Below are 27,206 nucleotides of genomic sequence, written 5' to 3'. Positions count from 1 at the left end.
GATTTTCACCCCGGAGCCAGCTGTTTCGCATAATTTTCACTCGTTGCCCGGATTGCCCCTTTATGGCCCAGGGGATGCATGACATCTTGAGGCTAGTAGCCGGTGAGGGAGCACTACATTCACACCATGTATCAGGAGCCAGCCACTTCGGGACCCTGGTCGGGTAGTATGCATTGAACCAGTATTAGCAGACCGCGTTGCCCTGAGTGAGCGCTGAACCATCCGTGCGTTCCCAGGTCAGCTAGGTTAGGCTTCAAGGAATTGGGGTAGGAGCTTTGTCCCCGAGGGTATACTCGTTCCTGACTATTGCGGCCTGCTCCCTTGCACACGATGCGCTGGTAAACAACTTAAATGGCGAACATAAACAAACCAAACGAGGAGATAGTGGAAATGGAGAGTGAGTTGGCTACTTTTATATGCAGCGCGAAAATGGGCCACTCGCCCCAGCGCCCAGCGAAGGACGCAGCAAGGGCTGGAATACCCGAGAAGACCTCGGGACGGGCAGACAGAGAAAGGACTCGCAAAATGATGCGGAACCTGCAACGGAGACACGAACCCAGACCTTACCCCGCAGTGCTATAGTTGCGGAAAGAGGCACTGAGGGAACTGCCGAAACTAATCAATGGTTTCGAATATAAGCCGAGTGGCACTGCTGTCGTCTACTCTGGCGGAAGCTGAAGAGGAAAAGGGTGAATAATGGGCTAATGGAACTGAAGGAGCTCCTGGACAGGATTTCATATTAAAGACAGACATGGAGAGTAAGAGAAAATTCGTAGAGCAAACTAGGGAAAAAACGAAAGGGGAAAGGGACATTTGAAGGAGACTTCTCTCAGGTACTCTCCAGGGCTCAAAAGAAGAAGGCGAAGAGGAACAACAGACAACAGCACGTCGTGTCATCAGAAAAACCTCTGCCTAAAATTAAGGTGGACACTATGGACGGAGCACCAAAAGAAAAGGTGGGGAAACGAAAGACGACTAGACCGCCAACTTTGCTTTTTAAGCCGACGGAAGGCAAGACTTTTGCGGAAATCCTCAGTAATATCCGTAACAGCAGAAGTGTCTTCCATTCGTAAAACGAAGGGTAGTGGAGTCCTAGTCGAACTAGTCCCGAAGACAATAAATAAAGTTACGTTCTGTGAAGCAGTCAAGGGGCTTCTGAGAGAAAAAGTTTTGATTTTCTGCCTGAAACCCACGTGTTCTCTGAAAACCCGAAACTTTCACTGCCTCACAGAAAAGAACGAGATAGAAGAAACCATCAAAGGTGAATTTCCGGAGTTAACCAATGCCCGGATTGGTATCATCTCTGCTATTTTTTGGGGGGACCAAAAAATTGCAGTGGTGGAAGTTGTCCAGCAATACGCGAGGAAGCTTCTAAACATCGCGCACAATGTGGGCTGCTCCAGTCTTCAGAGCAGAATTGGAAAGAGCTAGGACGCGGTCAACATGATTCGCATCCTACAAATCAATATGCACTGGAGTGCAACCGCTCACGATTTGCTACCGCAGTTCGCTGCGGAGACCAAAGCAGATTTAATACTCATCAGTGAGCAGTACCAACACAACGACTCAATTCCGTCCCAGATAGCAGCGATACCTGATATGTCAGGGTGCCAACATATGAGGTACCGCTGCTATCTGGGTTCGGAACGCCACCCTCCTTATGGTTCTTACCTAAAGCCGAGGGGATGGCTTTGTTTTGACTCGGTGTTCAGGGATAACGTCTTTCAGTGCTTATCTTACGCCGAATGAGACGATGCCGAATTTTTGACGCAGGCTTGATGATTTGGAGGACGCTATCTTTGATACAGATGGGCGGATCCTGGTCGTGGGTGACTTCAATGCTAGGGTCCTTGCTTGGGGCATGTTTCACACAAACTCCAAAGGGAAACGAATTCTGGAGATGCCGGCGAGAACAAAACTGGTAGTTCTAAGCACCGGATCCACCCCAACGTTCCGGCGCCCGGGCTGTGAGGGAGGCATTCCAGACGTAACCTTTGCATCGAAATCACTGGGGTATCTAGTGGACGGGCGGCGAGATCTGGAAGACTTGTCGGCAAGCGACCGTTAATATCCTGGGGGCGGTGGCACTGCAGCCGACACTATCGTAAATTCAGTTATGAACCTGATAACGACGGCCTGCGGGACCTCCATGCCCAGGAAGGCATCGAGACGTGGCAAACCTTCTATGTATTGGTAGACAGTGGAAATCGCAGAGCTCCGGAAGGAGTGTCACAGGCTCCGCAGCGTAACACAACATCTAAGCGACCCGGAAGAGGCATGTACCAGATTGACGGAGTACAAATCAGCCAAAAGGAGACTCCGCAGCGCAATAAACAAGAGCAAAGTTCGCTGCTGGCAGTATCTGGTCGACGAGGTGAATGGGGACCCGTGGGGACTCGGTTACAAACTGGTAACCTGAAAAGTCGGGGCTCTGCGGAAACCCTGTTCACTTAAGGCCGAACAGATGGACCGCATTAACAGGGCGCTGTTCCCTGCACACCCCGTATAAAAGGGTTGGAACAGGCAGTCCTCTCTATGAAAAGCAAAAAGGCGCCAGGAATCGACGGTATTCCAACAGAAGTATACAAATTGGTATTCCAACATCGCCCAGACCAACTGCTCGGCGGGGAGGATGGAGATCACGTCGGGAGTAGCACAGGGATCCATCCTAGGGCCGGACCTTTGGAACTTAAACTCGACATGCCAGAAGAGTCATGCGACTCAAAGATGAGCTTTTTTGAGCAAATCAAAGCAGCAACGAACAAGGCTTCAGCTGGTGTTAAGTAGGCTGATGGCGAACATTGGGGGCTCTACGTCTAACAGGCAACATCTTCTGATGAGTTCGATACAGCCTGTCCTGCTCTACGGCGCAGAGATATGGACTGACGCTCTTAGCAAGGACGTATTTTCTAAACGTCTCGCGCAAGTACAGAGACGGTGGAGCTTTGCGGGTGGCGTCTGCGTACCGCACTGTCTCTGCACCGGCTGTCCAGGCTAGCTCTTTGACGATGGGAAGGTGTTTAGTTGGTAGTCCGACGACGTACCGAACCGGGAGTCCAACGTGTGTGCGTAAATGCATTCATCTACCCTACCCCAAAAGAAAAAAAAACATTCATTCAGACCACTGGAAACAGTAGACACTGCAATCGGAACCCCTTTGGATGTAAAAACTGATGACTGATGTATCGAAGCCTTTGAGGAGGCGTCATTCCTGGCGTCCTTTAGAAACAAAGTCGCCAAATAAATGGCTATGGAAAGGTTTAACAACTGTGACCCAGGTACGCTACAACACAGCGCTAATGTGTTCATACCATAGCGGGAAACCGAAATATTGGTAGAAATAAAAAATTTTAGATTAATTTGCCTTCGACTGAGATCTTTATCAAAAAAGGTACCCAGGACTCTGCTGAAAATAATTATAAGGACTCATATGCACTTGCGGTTGACCGCCCCGGGGAATCCCCAGCCACGGTTGAAATGACTCATCGCTGAATTACAAAACCGGTAGCTACACCTACCGCGTTTGCTCAAGAGGGACGGCAGCAGGGGGTGCTCCAGGACCAGAGGAAGGACCACTTCAGGAGGAGCTCGTCAATTCTAAGATTTCCGCCAATGTCCAAGACTGTAAAAGAAAGAGTACAAGTAGACCAAAGGTGAAGGAGCCCATAAAAGGAGTGCTCATAGAGAACAGAGCCCTGATCCGGAGGAATTACTCTTCACTCAGCTCGGTGCAAAAATAGTTGAGCTGTCTGAATTTATGAAGGACAAGCAAAACATGCACCAGACCATAAATAATATAGTAAGCGCTATCGTAGCCTCAATAACAGATTGCAGGAGAACGAAAGAAATTCTAAGGTAAGGCAGAAACCTGCTGTAACAACAGTGTCACCGGCACTGAATTGACGCTAACCGGACTGCTATCGAATTACGGCCAAATAAGAGAGTACGGGAAAAGCAGGCAGATAACCTAGAGAATCAACAGTCCCCTAAGCGAAAAAAAGGAACTCAGGTAATTCCGAAAAGCGGAACTAAAAATTTAGAAAGGGGAAAACACATGGTCATGGCTAGTGTAGGAAAACCCAAGGGGAGGAAAGCACTGAATGGAAGATTACCAACAAAAAAGTGAAAAGGAAACCAAAAGTGCGAATTTGTCCAGAGGCCATAGTTATCTCTAGCTGGGGCAGCCAGTCCCATACGGAGGTAGTCAAAAAGGTTGAAGCTGACCCCGACCTAAAGAATCTGAGCAGAAATGTGAACAGAATCAGCAGAACCCAGAAAGGGGATCTCATGTTCGAGTTATTAACATAGCATGCTGGTTCCAAGCCCAGGTAAAGGAGGAGGGTTTGAGGCAACGTGCTCTGTACTATCCTGAGTAAAACCAAAATAAAATGCTGAAATCAGGGAAAGAGATAAATACAGTATAGTTGGAGTTACTCCCCTAATCCTACCTGACCTAGTTTGGTGACAGGTCCCGCGGCAGACCGACCAAGAAAATGCATCCAATGCCGTTAGAAACAAGATGATCGGATCGAGTAACAAGGTTCGGAAAAATGCTAGGGCGTCCACCTCAGTCGACGCGGCAGTACGGGCCCCGGTCGTGTCGAGAAATGGGCAAAGGTTCTTGACGCATGAACGGCGTCAAGACGTAAGCAAGTTAGTCCAAACAAAATAAATACGTGTCTGCACGCTAAATGTTCGGTGAAATACGGAACCTCTTGCGGTATACCTGCTGCCATAAGGATTTGGTGGTCTCTTTGCCATTGTTCATAAAGAACCTTAATATTTTCCCATCCTCCGAGAAACTTTTCTACTGTACGCTTTTCACTTCGGAACTTACACAACGATCCTCGAATATCTTCTAGTTCGAAGCTACGAGATTGTTGCTGGTCAATTATATTTTGCATGCTCCTTGGAAGCTCCCTAATTTAGCTTCGGAGATAGTATATAAAAGCAGAAAAAAATTAATAAAATATTCCAAACCTTAATGGAAAATTTCGTTAACGCCCGACTTGAAAACTTAAATTACTTAAAATTATTAATTAAAATTTCCGAGTAAATCATGTATTTCTCAGCAATTCCTGTAAAATAGGACTTATTGAAAGCAAAACCATTGGCCAAAATAATTTATTGATGTTCGAATCTCTTCCAGGCTTTAAGATACAAAACTGAACTTCAAATGAGAACGTAAGTAAGTTGCTAGTTTGCTCATGTTCACTTGATGGAGGACTGAGGTGACTGACAAATTTGCCGGTGAGATTCCCATTTGGACACAGGTTTTATGCTTGAATTTTGGGGAACCCGTAGGAAAAAATTTATGGAATTTGAGTGAAAAGGGATGATTCCCGCCAGAACTGAAGTGTTCAAGGAGTTGAAACCTCGGTGAAAAAAGGGATAATGGGGGAGCTCGTCTGATTTTCACTACGGGCCCAACTCTTTCGCATAGTTTTCACTCGGTTCCCTGATTTTCTCCTTCTAGTCCAAGGGATGCATGATATCTTGGTGTAAGTTAGGCAACGATTTGGCAATTTTTTTATCGTGAAGGCTGGAGGAGGGTGATGGTCTGGCCGGTAAATACACACACACCAACCACTAGGCCAGCTTTCTGGGCTTTGAAAACGATTGACGCGGCAATCCGAGGCACCCTGGCAGTATAACCTGGTGCAGCGTGGCATGAGAGAGAGACGAGAGGAGACGAGACATTCCTGGTGTTCTCCAAAAACAAACTCACGCCGCACTGATGCTTTCGTACCACAGCGGTTAGTAGAACCAAAAAATCTTAAATTTCAGATTGTTTCGCCTTCGACCGTGATCTTCATCAAACAAGGGACCAAGGACTCTGTTGAAAGTAATTATAACTCCTTTTTTGCAGACCATACACAAATAGGGCATAGGTAGATACCGTTGAATCATCGCCCAGCAGAAGAACCATAATTTAGTCTTGCTTTCGAAGCTCCAAAGATATCAGGTAATGTCTGATTACCCAACTAGATCATGTCGAAACACTCGATTTGTTCTGGTATGCATCAAGGTGACAGTGATGATGCAATCAAGGCAATGGAGGAAAAAATCTGGGTTCATAATGGAAATCATGCAGTACTTATTTATTTATTTAATGAAGACAATATACAGGAAACCAATTCCTTATTACAATATTGTCCTCAGCGGGAGGAGCAAGTAAATGACTTAACTTACGCTTAAAACTAAAGCGAGAGACAGAGTCAAAGGACCCGAGCTGTGGGGGGTTGCAGGACCGACATAGCCTCGGGATCGGGGAATGAAAGTAAATCTCGAGCTCCGCGAAGGGTACTTCAAAAATGTGCGTACTACATGTGCTATGAGAGGTGATGCGAAAATTAATATCCGAGATGGAAGAGCAGTCCATCAGGCAATTGCAAAGCTTGAGAGGAGTACACATATCAAGTAAGTTACGTCGTTGCTGCAGGGAGGGGAAATTGGGGGTGCGGAGTCGTGACGGATAGTCAACCCATGAAAGGTTATTTTTGTAAAAGAGGGTCCTGGTGAATTTGCGTTGTACAATTTCAAGAGCGCGACAGTAACAGATGTGAAATAAGGACCAGACTACACAGCAATATTCAAGGATGTTTCTGACAAGTGAGTTGAAGTGTCAAGGAGGGCTGAAATTAGGTTAAATCAAAGGGAAAGTAGGATAAAACCAGATTTTTTGTGGCTCTATTGATGATGTCGCATAGCCAGAGTAAAATTGTACACGATCATGAGAGAATTCGGTATCCCGACGAAATTAATAAGACTGACTAGGCTGACCCTGACCAATGTGCGAGGCTAGATAAAAGCAGCAGGATCACTCTCAAGACCATTCGACATCAACAACGGTCTACGACGCCCTATCACACGTCCTCTTTTACCTGGCCCTGGAGAAAGTGATCCGTGATGCTGAGGAAAATGCAAGAGGTACGATCCTCTTTAAGTCCACCCAATTACTGGCCTATGCTGACGATATCGACGTTATGGGAAAAATAACCCGAGTCGTGCAAACTGCTTTCATCCAGACCGAGCAGGCGGCGCGAGATATTAGCCTGCACATCAATGAAAGCATATGCTGACAACGTCAGCACCAAAAACCAACCAATCAACAACATCAAACCGCACTGGTAAACGACGATGAAATCCGCGCACGGTTGTCGACAGCCAACAGAGCCCATTTCAGCTTATAGTGTCAGTTCTCATGTATTCCTCGAGACTTCTTAGCAAGAAAAATTGCGAACTCTTGGCCACGTTCAAAAGAAGAATCCTCCGAAGAATTGTTGGCCCCCTACATGAAGATTGACGATTCCGTGGCCTACATAACGACGAAATTTATGAGCGATACCAATCCGGTTCAATAAATTACGGTGGATGGGTCAATTAATCCTTATGGATGAGATGATCCAGCCGGAAAAGTCTGTAAGGGCAATATGTATGGTAGAAAAAGAAGACGAGACAGACCCTGCCTGAGATGGAGCGATGGCGTAGGTCAGGAAGCCAGACAGCTTTTGGGGATATCGATTTGGTGGACCTCGGCGGAAAACCGGGATGTCTGGAGTTCTTTATAAAGGCAGGCCTAGACCGAATATCGGTTGTTGCGCCGTTGATGATGATGATGATCTACACATTGCATTGCTAAGTGGTATTGATATTAAAAATTTGTTTTACCCGACCTTTCTCCCTAAGACACAAAATCAGATCTCATCTTTAGATCAAGCAAAATGTGTAGATCTGTATGACTCGGATAGGACCTATAAGATCTTACAACAAGTGGGGAAACCGGAAGCTTGACGCTTCAGGTATAAAAGGCTTTGTGTTTCCCTATGTGAGGAGCTATGAGTGCATGACAGTTTTGGGCGAACATAGTTAAAAATTCCATTGCCCTTTATTTTTAAAAAAGATTTAAAAAGAATCATTGGATGGAAAGTACTATATTGATAATAGTCAGCCCCGCATGGTTCATATTCGGAGTTTAATATTATTAGCAAATCTGAAGAGCTTACCTTTCAACAGATACAAACAAGTCGGGAAACCGGAGGCTGGACATTCAGGTATGAAAGGTTTTGTGTATTTCGTCTATAAAGTCATTTGAGTGTGAATTTGTCCCATTAGTACGTAACACGCAATTTACGCATATATTATGTGAGAATATCCACTTTCGGGTGTTATTGACATTCAAAATCTTTAATTTCCAAAAAAGTGACAAGTTTCACTTATTATAACTTTTTTAGTAATAGTCCGATTCCTACCAAACATGGTAGGGTCAAGGTCTATGTTATAGCCTACATTGCTGCACAATTTCGCGGTGCTACGATGAACGTAAGGGGGTCCTGCAGCCAATTACTGGAAATTATAGTAATATACTATTATTACCTTTATTTGAAGGGATATCGGCGTGGAAGGTACTTTGGAGCCACCATATAGTGGCAGCCTCTTGATTTTTTCCAGCATTTTCTGTTTTCGAGAATGGCACCGTTAAATAAATGATCACTTTCCACCCCCGAACTCCCCGCCTTTCCAACAAATGTCAAAATTAAGACCAGCTTCGAAAAGTACAAATCGATACCTTTCATTTGATACCTCACTTGACTATAATTGTTGACAAAAAATGTACATCCCTCTTTTGCGTATATGGGGACCTCCCCTTAAATTCACCGTAAACGGATGTAACTCACTGTATGCGTGAGCGTTTATAGTTCCCACCTTTCCACCAAATTTGGTATCAATCGCTGCCACAGTCTCCGAGAAAAATGCGTGTGACGGACAGTCAGACAGTAAACCGATTTTAATAAGGTTTTGTGTGTGTGTGTGTCACAAAACCTTAAAAAGTAACAACATAACAACCAAAAATTTAAGCCAAACAAATAATCGTACGAATGCTTCTGGAGCTAAACCTAATACTAGCAGTTCGGCGAGATGTGGGCCGGGGTTCTTGGTTCTCACATATTATCTCCCTGTCAGGGCACATAGATCTAATCACGTGCCTTGACTCAGAAGTCAACAAAGCAAAACCCACCCAGGATAAACTACTCTAATAGAAATGTGAAGTCTCGAGGCGGAATGATACCGTCGTGTATTTCTATCCCAGAGGAACTAAAGCACCTAATGGCCTGAAAAAAGAAGACTAGGCGTTCCTAGCGTAAAAAAACTAGGATGGTTTACTGGCTCATCGAGACCCTTGGGGAGGAGACATTTCTACTGACGGTGCAAGAATGTCATTGCTAGGGGTGAACGGCAATGAAAAATACGCTTCAATACTGTGTTGGCACGTTTGCACCAAAATAGGCAGTTAGAGTACTGATGAAACCAGCTAAAGTCGACTTTGAGATTATCTTGTCTGCCAAAGGAGGAACTTTACCAAAAGACAGGGAGGAATGCGGTATACCGACAACTGAAGAAACAAGACTGGCATCTTCTAAGCAGCCTCGAAAGTGATTCGAATCATCCTTTTTTAGCTTTACTAAGTTTATTATTTATGTCAACCGATAATCCAGCTGCGCTTAAAGCGCCATTACAAGCCTGGCGAGAGGTATCTGGAAAGTGGGATTCCCCCGAGCCCAGAGTAGAAATTTCGATGGAAGAAAGGGTAATAGGGGTGCCCGCACTATTTTCAACCGAAACCCGCAAAATTTTCATCCCGGACCCCGTTTTTATTAATAATTTTCACCCCAAGCCGGGACTTTCGAAGTCATAAAAGTATTTCTGTTTTTTATCTATCTGAACTTTTTTTCTGAGTATAAATTGTAGTCTTGAAGTACGATACGGCCTTGTGGGTTGACTAGCAAATCGCCCTGCAAAACTACTACAGAAGTCTCAATTATCGAAGCATGAGGGAAAAAAATGAAATGCATTCAGTGCGGAGTCTCCAAGGACTCGCAAGTTCATTGTCTTGTACAGTAAGAGCGTGGATTTCATCATCTAGTCTCAAAGTTGTAGTTTCCTATTTTTTTATTCTTACCGTTTGACCAGTCCGGTTTGATGTTGTTGGTTGGTTGCTTTTTACTGCTGACATTGCCACTATATACTTTGTCTTGCCTTCATTGATGTGCAGACCAAGACCTCACGCCCATTGTCGCCTGCTCGATCTCATCGCGGGGTGGACTCCTTGTGATCGGTTTCGTCATTTGCTTCTATCAAGGGCTTGATCTGGATGCAATTGCCAGGCTTTCAAATCCCCATCGAACATATCAACCCACCCTTTTTTCGGCTGGCCTTTTGGTAGCTTACTATCGACTTCGATGTTCAGACCAATCTTGGCGAGTGAATTCTCTTTAGCGCGAATTACGTGACCAATGACCGCAATGTTTCCACGTTCGGTGCAACCCCACATCGATTGTGCATATCCTCATTTCGGATTTAATCAAAACGTGTCACGCTACTAGTGCAACGCAACATCTTCGTCTCCATTACCACAAGGCGCCGTTCATTATCTGTTATAGTCGGTCAACACTCAGAACTGTGAGAGCGACAGGGAGGATGTATTGTTTTATTAGGCAAGTCTCTATCATCTTAGACTGCAATCAAGGTACTTATGTCAGATACCTCTGGAGGTTAGTTTGATTCGGAACCAGGAGTATTAACACATTGGTTATCAATTAAAAAAGAGCAAAAAACGGTGGAATAACTCGGAAGCTACATGAATTCTTGTAAAATTTGTCCTCAATTGAATTTCTGGTATATATATATGTATTTCTATCTGAAAATTCTTTCCGTATTTATTGATAGTTTTCTGTGTACATTGGATTTCCACGGCGGAAACCTATGTATATACCCTTTTTGTAAAAATCTTTATCCTCGATCAAGCTCTGCAAGATTCCGCAAAAAAAGCCGCGACATAGTTCTTAATGGATGGTTATATGGTTAAGGTATTTTTGGAAGATAATATTTATATATATATATACTAAGATAGTATGTATATAAGAAAGAACTACAAAGCTCGGTATTTAAAAGTCTTACAGTTTAATAAAAGAAATGTTGGGCTTTATGAAATAAAAGTGAGAGTGAATTTAAAGTATTTCTTATTTCTTTTTTTAGAAATTTTACATTTGGGTAAATCTAATAGAAACTTTTACATAAGCTCTCCTTAATTCCGTTGGTTATCACTTTATTGCTCCTTGAAATTCAGTGAGACTACGCAGTACCCGATTGTCGAGTTCAAGGAAATTGTGCTAAAAATTTCGATGAACTAACTCAAAGTTATCTACGAAAAGAAGAGTTTATCATTAGACACACTAATTTCATGGAATTACTAATAATCACATGAAGTGGACTAAGGGTACCCCCGCGAGTAATTCTTTCAAAAAATTGTATAAAAGTTTTCCATTTGGTATAACCGTGAACCTTAAGAAAGCATAGGACTTTTGCTATCTAAAATCCTGTAGTACTATCAGCTTGAGAAGAATCAATGAAAATTAAGGGTGTAAGTAAACTGAAACTGGTGTGGAATAACTGGATTCCTTCTCATAAAAAAAGATTCAAATTTGTTTGGGTTGGCCACAGACAGACAGACAAAACATTAAAAAAACATATTTTGCGTGTCTAAAACGTTTTTATATATAATTTACTTAAGGATCTACTTAAACTGAATACACAGTCGGGGTTGACAAACTCTACGCTCTCTACGTTCCATCTTAGAAAAATTCAGAGATACTGGAGCATAGACAGTGAAATGGCGAAATCATGAAACGGCGCCAAAGTTAAGCTCTTTGATGCTAAGTCTAATACATATGAGTTTTTGTCAAAACCTTTTGTCGTTCGAATGGATCCATATCTTATTTGAGAGCTTGCAGATATTTTGTAGAGATACATAAATGCTTCGCTTGATGAATTAAAGAGCCAACTTCATATTCAACTTACATTTGAGAATTGAAGCACTCAATGATGTTTGCTCATCTAATTCACTGTCTAAATTCCTTAAGAGATACTTTTGCTTGGTGGGGTCATAAAGAGTCTGGGTTTTATCCACGATAAAATATTGCAGAGGTAGTCAAGCAAAGCAAAATTAAATAGTTTAATTGGATTAAGTTCTTTACTCTTGAGAAAGAATTTCGAGAGCAGACAAAATTCTGCTATGTGATAATCGTTTCTAATACTTTTTAGTTACTGCTTTACAGTATCTTGAATTCCAGAAATGATTTGCGCATAAGATAAGATAACTCTATGCCTGCTCTGCGTACTTAGCAGTTACCGCAAACTTCAACCCTTTACAAAGATTTGGTTTGCTTTCAGGGGCCAAAGGTCGACATTCACACGTTTACAGATGCGTTAGTACGCTCTGACTGAAATTGTAGCGTCTTTCTGAATTCCCTATCAGTATCAGTATTGCCTTTTAAAAGTAGTTTTTAAGGTTTACTGTTTGTCTGTCTGCCTGTCTGTCTATCCGTCACACGCATTTCTTTCGGAGACGGTTACAGTGATTGACACCAAATTTGGTAGAAAGCTGGGAACTGTGAACGCTGACGCATACAATGAGTTACATCCTTTTACGACGAATTTAAGGGGGGGTCCCCATATATGCAAAAGGGGGTGTACATTTTTTTTCATCAAATATAGTCATCTCATGGGTATCAAATTAAAGGTCTGGGTTAGTACTTTTCGGAACCGGTCTTAGTTTTGACATTTGTTGGAAAGGTGGGGGGTTGAAAGTGATAATTTCTTTAAGGGTTATCAGAAACTACCCAACAGAAAAATCTGAAAAAAATCAGGAGGCTGCCACTATATAGTGGCTGGGCTCCGAAATACCTTCCATACTGATATCTGCACAAATAAAGTTAATAATAGTATATTACTATAATTTTTAGTAATTGGCTGCAAAACCCGCCCTAAGTTCATGCTAGCACCACGAAATTTCGCAACAATATAGGGTATAATATAGAGTATGATCTCACCAAGTTTGGTAGAAATCGTTATAATACGTCAAATTTGTCAATATCATCCGGAAATGGATATTCTCACATAATGTATGCATATATTACGCGCTACGTACTAAAAAATACACAAAACCTTTCGTACCTGAAGCGTTCGGCTTCCAGTTTCCCGACTTGTTTTATACGAAGGCAAATAGGGTAGGTTAGATTGAGTAGTGTAGGATGTCACCAGGGTCTTTGTTAAGTTTTGCTTCAAGGAAAATTTAGAGAGGCCTGCAGAATAGTGGACAGTTAGTGGGTTGAATGTGCGACAGCAGTCACTTATGGGTTTGTTACAACCATAGGCAGTTAGGTGTTGGTATTTCTTAAGTAGAGTTGTATGTCTATTGCGTCTTGTGTGGATCCTTTTAAGAGATTTTGTTTGAGAGAATACCAACATTAATTGCACCGCTAATAATATCAAAAGTGAAACAAGCATTGAGTGATGTCCTTCTTGATGAGAGAATTATTAAATTGAAAAACCCCAGCCTGTATTTGGGGGGATCATAAAGGTACCCCAAAACAACAAGCGTGAATTGTTTTGAATAGACGCAAATCTGTTGCAGATTACGCAAGCATATTCCAGTAGAAGCTGCACGGATGTGATATACAAGGACTTAGTGATTCAGATCTGATTGAGTTCTTTTGGGTGTTTCATGATGAAACCGAGTTGCTTATATGCCGTGGATAGCAGTCTGTCATATTGCAGATTAAAACGCATTTTGTTGTCAAAAAATACTCCGAGGTCTTTGATATGGTGTAATGACAAATTTAAATTATCATGGTCAAAACACCATCCTTCGGCCGTAGACCAAGAGAGGAGGGCTATCTCAAAAACCGAAAAATTGGTGAAATTGACCGCGAAGTCCGCCCAAAAATATTGAAGCTCCATCGAAGTGCTCCGTCGAGACGTGTTTGTAAGCTTCTATTCTAGCCAGGCTTGGTCCTTTGAGCGCTTCGATCGTTCACGCGTCATTTTCATAAAAATTCACATGTTCTTTCTGGTGTGTGGGTAAGTACCGGATCCTTAAAAATACTCAATCATGGGGATTCACGTGCACCTATCGAAATGAACAACACGCGAGCTAAATTTGGAACTAAATTACAAAATAAGTTGGGAAACCGGAAGCTAGACGCTTCAGGTATGAAACGTTTTATGTATTTTTTTTGTAAAAACATTTGGGTGGATATTTGTCCCATTAGTACCTAGCACCTTATATATGCATATATTACATGAGAATATCCACTTTTGGGTGATACTGACATTCACAGTCTTGATTTTTTAAGATTTTTGGGTTGAGTTGTTTCTGAGAATAGGTCCGTGAAAGAAATGATCACTTTCGACCCTCCACACTCCCTACCATTCCTTCAAATGTCAAAACCGGCTTGCAAAAGTGCTAAGTACTGTTTGCGTTCACAGTTTCCACCTTTCGACCAAATTTGGTGTCCGTCGCTATAACCATTTCCAAGAAAAACGCGCGTGACAGACAGACAGTAAACTGATTTTAATAAGGTTTTGTTTTACACAAACCCTTAAAAAATACGGCTTTACCTCACGCGCGGGTTCCTCAAGCTTCGAACCCATGTGTCGCGATCGAAAAGGAGGCAACGGCGCAACAATCGGTATCCGGTCTAGGCCTGCCTTAATAAGGAACTCCAGACATCCAGGTTTTGCGCCGAGCTCCACCAATTCGACATCCCTAAAAACTGTCTGGCGTCCTGACCTACGCCATCGCTCCATTTCAAGCAGGGCCTGCCTCGTCTTCTTTTTCTACCATAGATATTGCCCTTATAGACTTTCCGGGCTGGATCATTCTCATCCATACGGACTAACTGACCCGCCCACCGTAACCTATTGAGCCGGATTTTATCCACAACCGGGCGATCATGGTATCGCTCATAGATTTCGTCGTTATGTAGGCTACGGAATCGTCCATCTTCATGTAGGGGGTCAAAAATTCTTTGGAGGACTCTTCTCTCGAACGTGGCCAAGAGTTCGCAATTCTTCTTGCTAAGAACCCAAGTCTCCGAGGAATTCATGAGGACTGGCAAGATCATTGTCTTGTACAATGAGGGCTTTGACCTTGGTGAAACGTTTTGAGCGGTAGGGGCCAATGATGTTCTGGGCGTATGCGTGTGGAGCTATCGAGCCTAGCAAGATAGAGGAGAATATCTTATAGATGGTACTCAGCAACGAGATACCTATATAATTGCTGCATTGTGTGATATATCCTTTTTTATGTATGAGACAGGTAATGCCTCTTTGCCAGTCGCCAGGCATTGATTCGCTGTCCCACACCTTGAGCACAAATTGATGAACCACTTGGTGTAACTGGTCGCCTCCATATTTAACTAATTCGGGTGTAATTTCATCGGCTCCTGGCGACTTATGGTTTTTAAGCCGATGAATTGCGCGGACTGTTTCTTCGACACTTGGTGGTGGCAGTATTTGTCTGTCGTCTTCAGTTGGTGGCACCTCCAACTCGCCGTTGTTTTGGTTATTCAGTAGCTCATCAAAGTACTCAACCCATCGCTCCAATATGCCCATTCTGTCGGAAATCAGATTTCACTTTTTGTTTCGGCAGGATGAACATCGAGTTGTGAAAAGTTTCATCCTGCTGACTTGTTGGTAGAACTTGCGCGCCTGGTGCGGTTGCTCCCTGTACTTTTCGAGTTCACAGACTTGTTGGTTCTCCCAGGCTTCCTTTTTACAACTATGAAGTCGCTTTTCCGCTCGACGGAGTTCGTGATAAGTCTCCCCGCTTGCCCGCATCCTTTGAGAATGCAACATTCCTCGATATGCAGCATTCTTCCGTTCCATTGCTAGCTTACATTCATCGTCAAACCTGCTGGTGCGACTTTCTTTGCGGCTGGGGCTAAGAATGTTTGTGGCCGCCTTTATGAACGTTTCTCAAGTTATTGTGAAGATCATTAGTTGATGCTTCATCTCCAGAATCTCTGTTGACTGCGGTTATTGCGGCATCCATTTCCCACTTATAGGTCTTGCGGGGGGCTGCTTTGCCGATGGCTTCAGTGTTAACTCTCACCTGGGTCAAAGGGGATCCTGGGTGGTGATGTTATTCAAGCTCGAAGCACCATGCTGACGAGATAGTGATCCGAGTCTATATTGGCCCCCCTATATGTTCTGACATTCATCACGGCTGAGAGGTGGCGGCATTATATCAGCACGTGGTCAATTTGGTTGAAAGTGATCCCGTCTGGAGAGACCCATATATGTTGGTGGACCGCTTTCCGCGCAAACCAGGTACTTCCAACAACCATTTCGTGTGACACTGCTAATTGAATAATCTGCAGTCCGTTATCATTTGTAATTTGGTGTAAGCTATGGGAGCCGACGTGTCGCCTGAATACGGGCTCCTTCCCTACTTAACTCCTGAAATCCCCAAGTATGATTGTGATATCATATCTGAGACAGGCTTCGAGGATTGGTTCTACTGCCTCGTAGAAGGTATCCTTCTCCGACTGCGCAGTCTCCTCTGTAGGAGCATGAACGTTAATGAGGCTTATATTTCTAAATTTGCCTCACAAGCGCAGAGTACATAGCCGTTCGCTTGTGCTTTCAAAGCCGATAACAGCAGGTTTCATTTTTTGACTGACTGAGGAGCCTACTCTGAGCACATGGCTTACTGGGTGGCCGCTATAATATATGGTATAGCGACTCTTTTCCAGGGAACCGGTCCGTGTCCAACGCATCTCTTGTAATGCTGTTGCATCAGCCCTATACTGGGACAGGATATCGGCTAGCTGCTTGGCAGCTCCATCTCTATACAGGGAGCGCACGTTCCATAAGAAAATGCACAAATCGTTAATCCTCTGCCGGTGCCGGGTTCGTCGTTTTGAAATCCACCCTTTCCGTGGCTCCTGTTGTGGCTTCGTAACAAGTTGTTTTCCGTGTGGCGTTGATAGCCTTACCCAACCCCGAACCTGGAGGGCCAGTTGGTACAATTTGTCCCGGTTTTAGGCGCGGAAGATTCGTCTTCATCCTTCTCCGTGTGCAGCTTTTCGTTAATAAAGAGCTCTCAGCAGTCACCACGTGGAGGTGGAGATAGGGTTTGGTAGTAGATCTGTTGGTGTTGGTTCAGCTGACGTTTCTCAGGTTTTATGCTCTATCGTGGGTACCAATCCACTTTTCGCCCTGGGACCTATACTACCTTTTGACCACCACTACCATTAAGTAGTATCATCCATTTATATGACTTGAGGTTGCTAAGGAACGGCGGGATCCCCAAGGCCGCCCTTCCTGAACGTCTGAAGCGCTGAAAACATCATTTGAGGATTTGGTCCGTCCTAGATCTTCCCTCTTGATCGCGGTACTCTAATCTCGAATTTTTTGGATTCACGCGGATATTTCCTGCCCACTGTAGCTTTCGCGTGTGTTTTCTGCTCGGTTCACACGATATTAGTATTTAAGGTCCAGTTAGGCTTCACGCATCGGCTATATGAGACCTACGTAATGACAGATGAGGGGTTGAAGTCTCATTAGCGAGTTGGGCTAGCAGAGGGGTTTATTATCGGTTTGGACCAATTTTGATGGTTTTTTGGTCTTTATGCAAAATATTGATTCGATTATATTCCAGTGCTTTCCATTATGATATTTTAGATCTTTCACTAATAGCCATTTTCAAGGTTCGAGGAGAGGGAAGTTGGGGGCAGGGAGGTGATTCACCGAATATAGTTATTTTAGGTATTAAACGTAAGGTCTCGATTAGTACTTTCTAAAGCAGGAATGATGCGAGAAGGAGAGTGGCGGGGACTGGGAAGTGGTAATTTGTTTCATGAACCGAAAAATTTGAAAAAAATCACGTAGGTGCCACTTTAGGGTATCTAGGGCTCAAAATTCCCTCCATACCGATATCAGTTTAAATAAAGTTCATAATTGTATATTTATATAATTATCGTTGCAATTACATTCATCCGAGAATCATCAAGTTGCTGTAATATAGGCTATAATATAGAGCATGCTATTGCCAAATTTGGTGGCAATCGCAGCATTACTAACAAAGTTATAATTGGTCAGTACCGATACAATATGGATGAGTTCATCTGCAGAGTTCTTTAGTTCTCTTCCATCCAAGTCGCAGTTTATCCTGTAGCTGTGAGAGCTCTGGATGAAACTACTGAATTACTTAGAGATACCAATTTTCAACTAAAGTTTCTCTTCTTCTTTACGGATTCACTCCCCTCGGACGTCATTATGGTTATCCCCAAAATTTGTATTCACTACATTAGATCAAACAATCTGCGACTAATTATCATAAGTAAATATTTGTCCTACCCCCAATACGTCACTCATAATTTGTCAAAGTGATTTGCGTGCCAATATTGACATTTCTATTACAAATGTTGAGCTTTACCAGCCTTAGCCTGCTTTTTTCAACATGGTTTGTCCCCTTGGCTTAAGCTTCTCTCTGCTTTTCACCCACATGCAAAAAAGTCACAAATCCACGTAATGCATGTTATCTTACATTCGAAATTTTCTCCATCAAAGATCAACAGCATCAAAATTTGTTGGCGCTGCGTACCGAAAATATCTAAGCTTCATGAAATTCCTTTAAAGCAAATTTGATTAGGTTTTGTGTTGCATTCACCTCTACGAGAAGCATGAAGTATTTCTCGTTATCAAAATGAACATTTGATATGACAAATCTCCTGACTAATCCAAATATGGCTTTGCCGTACTGTAAAAGTCGACTAAGCGCTTAATCCGCACGTCATAAAATGAAATCATTTTTGCCTGAAATTGAGATTAGTCAATATTTGCTTAGCTCCCGCGGTAATACCTCAGCGTAATCTGCGCTAATTAGAAAGAAAAATTTGTTATCAAAGCGGACGGTGATGAGTTCAATAGCTGTGAACGGAAAAGCACAGTTTCATATCTTTGAGGTAGTAATTGCGTATCTGATTTCGTTAGATTCGAGTGGAAAAATTTATATACTTGAAGGAGTACTGATTAGGCCGTGCAGTTTATTGCCTTTCTGGTAGAGTTGGTTGCTACTAACTACCGCTTCTCTGTACTCATGGAACCTGGGTGGGGTAACCTGCCTAAGCTGGAAGACTGTGGGCCTAAATAAGGTATAGGTAAGCTCCTTGAACAGCTAAGAGTTCGGCTGCGTGGGTCCCTCCAGTATATTGTTCTGACAACGCTCATGACCTGCGCCTCGAGTTGAAACCATATTCAGCGAATTATATGGTAGGTGGGTAGGTATTAGTGGCCGCTCCGAGGAGTTCAATTAGCGCTTTGGTGCGCCGTTTCGATGCCATAAACTCCCAAGACAGTGATTGCTGTTATGGGAGCAGGAAGGCAGTATCCGCAGCCTGACTCTAGCCAGAGCTGGGCAATCGCAGAGAAAGCGCATGAGGGTTTCCCTCGGCAATGTGAGTTGTAGGGTATACCGAGCCTAGCGGCATGGTCCCCTATAGGCCAGTGCCCCATGCAGACAGCCGTAATCTTGAATGCATTTGCACGCGTCTGGCACAGGGGCTCTCGTGATCGGGCTACGTTATAAGCGGGCCAAATTCTCCTCGACTTGGCACAGCTTGTAAGCCTTCGCCATCTCAGGCTAGGTAGTGCGAGTAGAGTCGGCCCCCGACAGCCGCCTGCGGAATACCGACTGTATTCACCGAAGGACTGCCAAGAGCCTTGCTTGGCCAATCCGTTAGCCCGCTCATTCCCCTCTATGTTCCTATGCCCGGGAACCCAGAAGAGAGTGACTTTGAGCGTGCCGTCCAGACGGGTCAGCGCGTCTCTGCACTGCCCCACCAGCCTGGAAGATGTCGTCGCTGAATACAAGGCCTTGATGGCCGCTCTGACTACTAACAATCTAATTTGCGAGGGAGATAGGACATTTGAAACGACAACAAAGAAATACTTCCAAAAACGCTGAGGAAACTTATACCCGACCCCGAAAGCGCACTTGGACTAAGGATGATGTCAATAAATACTATGAAACCATTGAGGAGGTGACAACAACGGAAACTCATGACACTTTCAAAACAGTTGAGGATATTAACAGAGAGCGCTTGGCACCTTTCAGGCCTTCTGATAACCTGAAACCCGAAGGTGAATTCTACACACCTGAAAAACCAGGGTTCAAACCAGCAGAAAGCCCAAAACAAGTTAAGCCTGAAGATAATCTCAAACCTGAGGGTGAATTCTATACTCTCGATAAACCAGGTTTCAAGCCGGCAGAACGCCCGAAACAGGTACGACCCGAAGACAATCTTACACCTGAAGGAGAATTTTATAAGCCCGAAAAGCCTGGTTTTAAACCCGTCGAACGCCCCAAGCAAGTCAAACCAGAAGACAATCTTAAACCGGAAGATGAGTTCTATAAACCAGAAAAACCAGGTTTCAAACCTGCAGAACGTCCACAACCGGTTAAGTCTGGAGATAACTTACGTCCAAAGGGTGAATTTTATACCCCTGAAAAACCGGAATTCTGTCTGGTTGAACGCCCAAAGCAAGTAAAACCAGAAGATAATCTCAAACCAGAAGCAGAGTTCTATAGTCCAGAAAAACCTGGTTTCAAACCAGCTGAAAGGCCAATACAAGTTCGTTCAGAAGACAACCTCAAACCTGAAGGACATTTCTATGCATCTGAGAAACCAGAGTTCCGCCCAGCGGGGCGATCAAAACAGGTGAGACGGGAAGATAACTTGCGCCCCGAAGGTGACTTCTACACCCCAGAAAAACCTGGCTTTAAACCAGTAGAACGTCCAAAACAAGTTCGCCCAGAAGACAATCTTAAACCTGAAGGTAAATTCTACCAACCAAAAAAACCAGGCTCTAAAGCCTGCTGAGAGACTACAACCAGCAAGACCAAATGATAATTTGCGTCCAGAGGGTAAATTTTACACCCCGGAGAAACCAGAATTCAAACCTGCTGAACGACCAAAACAAGTTAAGCCAGAAGATAACTTGCGTCCAGAAGGTGATTTCTATACACCCGAGAAGCCTGGATTTAGACCTGTAGAGCGACCTCAGCAAATCAGGCCTGAAGATAATTTGCGACCAGAAGGTGACACATCTGATAAACCTCGGTTTAGACCAGCTGAAAGGCCAAAACAAGTGAAACCAGAAGACAATCTTAAGCCAAAAGGTGAATTCTACAAACCAGAAAAACCAGGCTTCCGGCCAGCCGAACGTCCAAAGCAGGTCAAACCCGAAGATAATCTTAAACAAGAAGGTGACTTTTATCAACCGCAGAAACCCGAATATAGATCTGCGGAACGTCCAAAACAAATTAGGCCCGAAGATAACCTTCGCCCTGAAGGTAACTTCTACACTCCCGAAAAGCCTGGCTTCCGCCCTGCAGAACGTCCAAAACAAGTAAAACCTGAAGATAACTTGCGTTCAGAGGGTGAATTTTATGGTCCTGAAAAACCTCAATTCCGCCCTGCTGAACGGCCGAAGCAAGTTAAACCAGAAGACAACTTGAAACCAGAAGGCGAATTCTATCAACCGGAAAAACCAGGATACTGCCTAGCTGAACGGCCACAACAGGTTAGACCTGAAGACAATCTATGCGCTGAAGGTGATTTCTACACCCCAGAAAAAATACAATTTCGCCCAGGTGAAAGACCGAAATAACTTAGACCTGAAGATAATTTGCGGGCAGAAAGTGACTTCTATACACCGGGAAACCTGCCTTCCGCCCAGCTGAACGACCAAAACAAATCAGACCCGAAGATAATCTCAAACCTGAGGGTGAATTCTACCAACCAGAAAAACCCGGTTTCAAGCCAGCAGAACGTCCTAAACAAGTTAAACCCGAAGATAATCTTCGTCCAGAAGGAGATTTAAGCCACAATTCCGCCCAGCTGAAAGGCCAAAACAAGTCAAACCTGAAGATAATCTCAAACCAGAAGGTAACTTCTACACGTCGGAGAAACCAGGTTTCCGGCCAGCAGAGCGTCCTAAACAGGTCAAACCAGACGATAATCTGCGTCCTGAAGGTGAATTCTATACCCCTGGAAAGTCAAAATTCCGTCCAGCTGAACAACCGAAGCAAATTAAACCAGAAGATAATCTGAAGCCGGAAGGAGAATTTCACGAGCCTGAGAAACCAGGCTACAGACTAGCTGAACGTCCAAAGCAAATACGCCCGGAAGATAACCTCAAACCTGAAGGGGAATTCTATCAACTAGAAAAGCCAGGTTATAGGCCTGCAGAACGTCTACAGAAAGTTAAACCCGAGGATAACCTTCGTCCGGAAGGTGATTTTTACACTCCTGAGAAACCAAAATTCCGTCCAGCTGAGCTGGTCAGAATGACTATGTTACGCTTGGGGCTCGAATCACGCTCCAGCCATCGACAAACTTCCAATATCACCAGTACTTCCAGCTGGAATACACTGGCGAAACTAGGGAGACCATACGACTTGGATACACGGTGTGTATTTGAGAAAACCCCCGCGCCGACTCCACAGGCCATCTTTGTCCCGTCGGTAAACAAGACTGTATTGTAGTCTTGAAACACGTCGCCGTCCTTCCACTTTGCCCTGGTTGGAAGGTAGACATCAAAGATTCTCGTGAAGTTCAGCTTGCGTGTGGCATAGTCCATGGCGGATGCCCAGATTTCCCGAGGTATATCATCTAGGATGTTGCTGTGGCCGTAGGACTTCGCTGCTCAGCATCGGGACTCACGTAGTCTGACGGCACTGCACGCTGCAACATATTTCATGTGAAGGTCTAGGGGGAGCAGATGCAGGAGTACATTGAGAGCATCTGCCGGGCAGGACTGCAGAGCCCCAGTAACACCTGCACACGCGGTTCTTTCAATCCTATTAAGCTTCGTTCTATTGTATTGTTTCTTCAAAGCCTGCCACCATATAATAGAGCCGTACATTAGGATCGGACGTACTACCGTGGTGAACATCCAGAGAACCATCCTTGGCCGGAGACCCCATTTCTTTGCGAAGGTTCTCTTGCAGACATAGAAGGCTATACAGGCCTTCTTAACCCTCAGTTCTATGTTCAATCTCCAATTTAGCTTTGGATCCTGGATTACACCCAGATACTTTACATTAGAGGAAAGAACCAAACTTTGTTCATTTAGCCGTGGTAGATGGAATTCAGGTATCCTTGTCTTGGTGGTGAATAGCATCAATTGCGTTTTGGTTGGGTTTATGCTGAGTCTGCATCTTGCGACCCACAGGCACACCTTTCGCAACGCTCCTTCCATGGTTTCACTCGTAATGGACAGGAACATCCCTGATACTAATATCATGAAGTCGTCGGCATACGCCAGCACCTTTACCCCGTTGCTGTCCAATATGCGTAGAATTTTGTCCATTACTATTAACCAGATGCGTTGGTACTGACGTTGTTAAAAGCTCCCTCTATATCCAAGAAGGCAGCAAGGGTATACTGCTTATACTGCAGCGAACGCTCAACCGTGCCAATTACCTGGTGGAGGGCTGTTTCAGTGGATTTTCCTTTGAGGTAGGCATGCTGGGACTTAGAGAAAGGCGTTTTCTCCATAATCATCCTTAAGTGAATGTCCAGGATGCGTTCTAGGGTCTTTAGCAGGAAAGAGGTCAGAGTTGATTGATCGAAAGTCCTTCGCGGACTCATGACCGCGCCCGCCCGCTTTCGGTATGAAAACCATTCGTGTGCGCCTCCAGGACTGTGGTACGTGTCCTAAAGAGATGCAGCTCCGGTAAATTTCAACAAGCCACGGCACAACCCTTTCCTACTGCTTCTGTAGCATGACTGGCATTATGCCATCTGGGATCTGGGATCTGGAGATTTGTATGCTGAATGAGAAGCTGTTTATAGCTCAGCCGATCCTATCCTCGATAATTACCGATTTGCTAGTCTCACACAGCTGGGGTTGCCGCAAACCTTCCAAGCAAGGTTCCGACTCACAGTCCTCCTCGCTGGAGGGAAAGTGCATTTGAACCAGCGGCCGCAGGGTTCCGCTAGAGGATTCCGTCCAGGAGCCTTCCGACTTTTTAAGAAAGGATGGGCTCTTATGTTCCTTGGACAGAACCTTATTGAGCCTCATGGATTCACTTGTACTTTCGATGTTCTGACAATAGTCCAACCAAGACCGCCTATTGGCGGTCCTGATGGCCGACTTGTACTTCTTCAGGCAGTGTTGTATGGCTGTCAGTATTTTTGCCTGTAGCAGATGTTGAAGATTTCTCTGGTCGGCTTCCTGAGGTTAGAGAGATCTTCATTCCATCACGGTGGCAGGGTCTTTTAGCTGTGCTTAGTAGGGCATGAGACTTTAAAGGCGGTATCGAATGCATTTTCCTGAGCCCCGACCTTTGACTCCAATTCGTCTGTCGTTTCCAATCTTACCAATTTGCGCACCGGAGAGTTTGTTCTTAATTGCCTGATCAAACTTTCTCCAGTCGATCCTCCGGCGGTCTCTAAAGGGCTTGGGGAACTCTGCGGCGAGTTCTAGACTGAAAGGTATCCAACTGTGATCAGAGAAGGATCTCTGGTCAGACACCCTCCAGTCCTCCACCCTTAGAATCCCATTGTAGGTTATTAGGGTGATATCACCTCTTTCGTTGATTTCGGAGCTATTTAGCTGATTTTCTTATCGCTAGGGAAAGCCTGCCCCTGTGCACTCAGGGTGTCTTAACTCATATTGAACTGTTCCAGTTCTCATCTAAACCGATGCAAGGCCACGCTTCAAGGCATTGATTTTTCACGCAAGGTGCAGTAAATCTCATTCCTTCATGACCTGCATCTCGAGTTGAAACCAACTGCAGCGAATTGCATACTTGCGTTGCAAATTTTTATAGTGTGTTTGCTTACTGTAGCGATTTTCCATGGTGTTACGGTTAAGTCACCGCTTCGGGGGCAGTTTTATAATAAAAACATGGCAAACTCGCCGCGCCAGTGCTTAGCTGCTGTGAATCGGTTTTATTGCAGTCACACTTGAATAAGACACATTATCAGTATTAGCGCGATAGTTCCGCTATTTCATAATGTAAAAAATAATATTTTAATTAGGTAGGCCAAGGAAGAAACTGCGCTGTTTCCATAAATTTTCCACAGCGTTTGCTTCACGGAAGAATGAATAATTAATAGCGAAAATGGTGCTAATTCCCTTGCTTTGTTCTGAGACGAATTTTATTTCTCTCCAAATGGCCAGAATACGAACGTTCGCGCAATCATAAGGAAGTGGCCAACGAATCATTATTTTGCATAATTAAAGTTACCTGGAATATTCCCCCATTCTCATGTTAATTTGTTGATTTGGAATTTTCGGTCTTGGTTTGCCAGCATCGATCGACTATCGGCCATTGTATGGCAGCCAGGAATGCTTTCAAGTTCAACAAACGATCGTTTTATCGCTAATCCGCTCAAATGTGCTTTACATGCGTAAGTCTTGTGGGATTTCTGAGAAAGATCTTTTGTCCGTAGACGGATTCCAAGCTGAAAGAGTCTTGAGGCGAACGTAGCTCAAGTCTAATACCTTAATCCGATCCATAATAAACTCAATAACAAGTTTAAAATGTGGCCAAACAAATGGCTGTTCCATGATTCTCAGTGTAACATAATTATCGGAGTCAGCAACACGTTGATGAGGACAAGATAGATAGTTAAGAAATCGAAGAATGTTCATTTTGTCTTCCTACAAAGAAAAGGCAATTCTAATGTCCTCCAAGGGCAACTGTTGGAGGTATATCTCTTCCAATTGCTACTGGGAGGTTGACAAAATGGGGAAATAATAGACGTTGAAATTCTGGCTACCAGGAAACAGAAAAGTTTTAGATTGGGTAGGTGAATGCCTTTACGCACAGAGTGTTGGACTCCCGGTTCGGTACGTCGTCAAACTACCAACTAAACACCTTCCCATCTTAAGAGAGCTAGCATGAAACCATTTGTTACATTACTTCGGGCTAGTCCTCGAACTCTCCCGCTTTGCGGAGCCTTCAAATCACGAAATTCCTTTCACCAACGCAAGAAGAGAGGAGGAAGGGAACTGTCGGTTTAAGGATCCCTCTGCCATCCGGCTCCTCTACCGGTCGAACTCTATCTTCTTAGTAACTCCTTAGCATCTTTTCGACAATGTTGTCTGGGGAGAGATTCCCTGCGTATAAATAAAGCTGCTGACTAATCCCATCCCACCTTCCACAAGAAAAAAAAGTGTAGTAGGCGTCGTCCACAACTCCATTGCAAAACACACAATTCGGAGATCATGCCCATTTTAAAAATTGGGTAAGGAAATAGTCAGTCTCACCATGCTTCCGATTCAGCCACGCACCTAAGTTACCAATGAGCCGCGCAGTCCATCTGCTTTTAGTTTTATTTTGCCAAGAATTGCTAGTCGCCTAGGGTGCGCTGCCGTTCTTCACAAGCAATCACCTCCCTTGGCTATTCTCCTTTGCGTTTGTATATGGCTTGACGCTCCTTAGCAAGAAGGGTAACTTACTACTTAACGTCGAAACTCTAGCTGCAGCCTTGTTCGCTGCTGCTTTGATTTGCTTAAAAAGGCTCACCTTTGAGTCAAGAGTCTGCCCGATGGACTTTGCCACTGGTTTTGACTGGATTATCGACTCGCCGAATGCAGGGTCAGAATTCTCTTTTTAGTTAGGGTTACTACTTCGGTTTTTCCAGTTCAAGGTTGAAACCATGAGTAGTCATCCATCCGCTTATCCGTCGCATCAATATGGCGAGTCTGCTTTGCGCCTGTTCGAGAGTGCGTCCAGCAACAAGCGCCACGACATCATCTGCATAAGCGGCCAGGCGCGACTCTTCTGGCATGTCGAGTTTAAGTAGACTATCATAGGTAGCGTTCCAGAGGTCCGGCCCTAGGATGGATCCCTGTGCAACTCCCGACGTGACCTCCATCCTCCTCTGATCCTCTGGCGTTTCATAGAGCAGGGAGCGGTTCCTCAGATAGCACCTCAATATCCATAAGAGATAGTTCGGCACGTGGAAAGTATTGTCTAGTGTGCCTAGAATGTCTGTCCGTCAAGCATTACATACATAGCGGGCAGTATGAAGACGGCAACTCAGGCCTTTCCCTTTGTGTATCAGCGCAAGCTTGGCCTTCTTTCGGGTAAGCGTTGACTGCGCCGAGCAGTAGGTCTGGCCGGTGTTGGAATACCCGTTTGTATACCTCTGCTGGAATACCATCATAGAGAGGACTGCCTATTACAACTCTTTTATAGAGTAAAGTGGACAGTCCTCTGCGCTCTTCGCGCCGACGTCATCATTCAATACGGGGTACGCACGGAATAGTACCCTTAAAATGCAGATGTGTGCCCATAATCCAAACATCTGTAATATTTGGTCGGGGCGGCTCGGATT

The 27,206-nt window shown here is 44.3% G+C and overlaps 1 pseudogene; it reads left to right on the top strand.

Annotated features, from left to right (window-relative positions):
- The first annotated feature begins 5,059 nt into the window (after nucleotides 1-5,059).
- LOC119646926 overlaps nucleotides 5,060-27,206 on the top strand; it is a 115,779-nt pseudogene continuing 93,632 nt past the window's right edge.

This window comes from Hermetia illucens, chromosome 1 (assembly GCF_905115235.1).
Source record: "Hermetia illucens chromosome 1, iHerIll2.2.curated.20191125, whole genome shotgun sequence".
Lineage (NCBI taxonomy): Eukaryota > Metazoa > Arthropoda > Insecta > Diptera > Stratiomyidae > Hermetia > Hermetia illucens.
The sequence above is the reverse complement of the archived record's forward strand: the minus strand, read 5'-3'. Positions and strand labels throughout refer to the sequence as shown.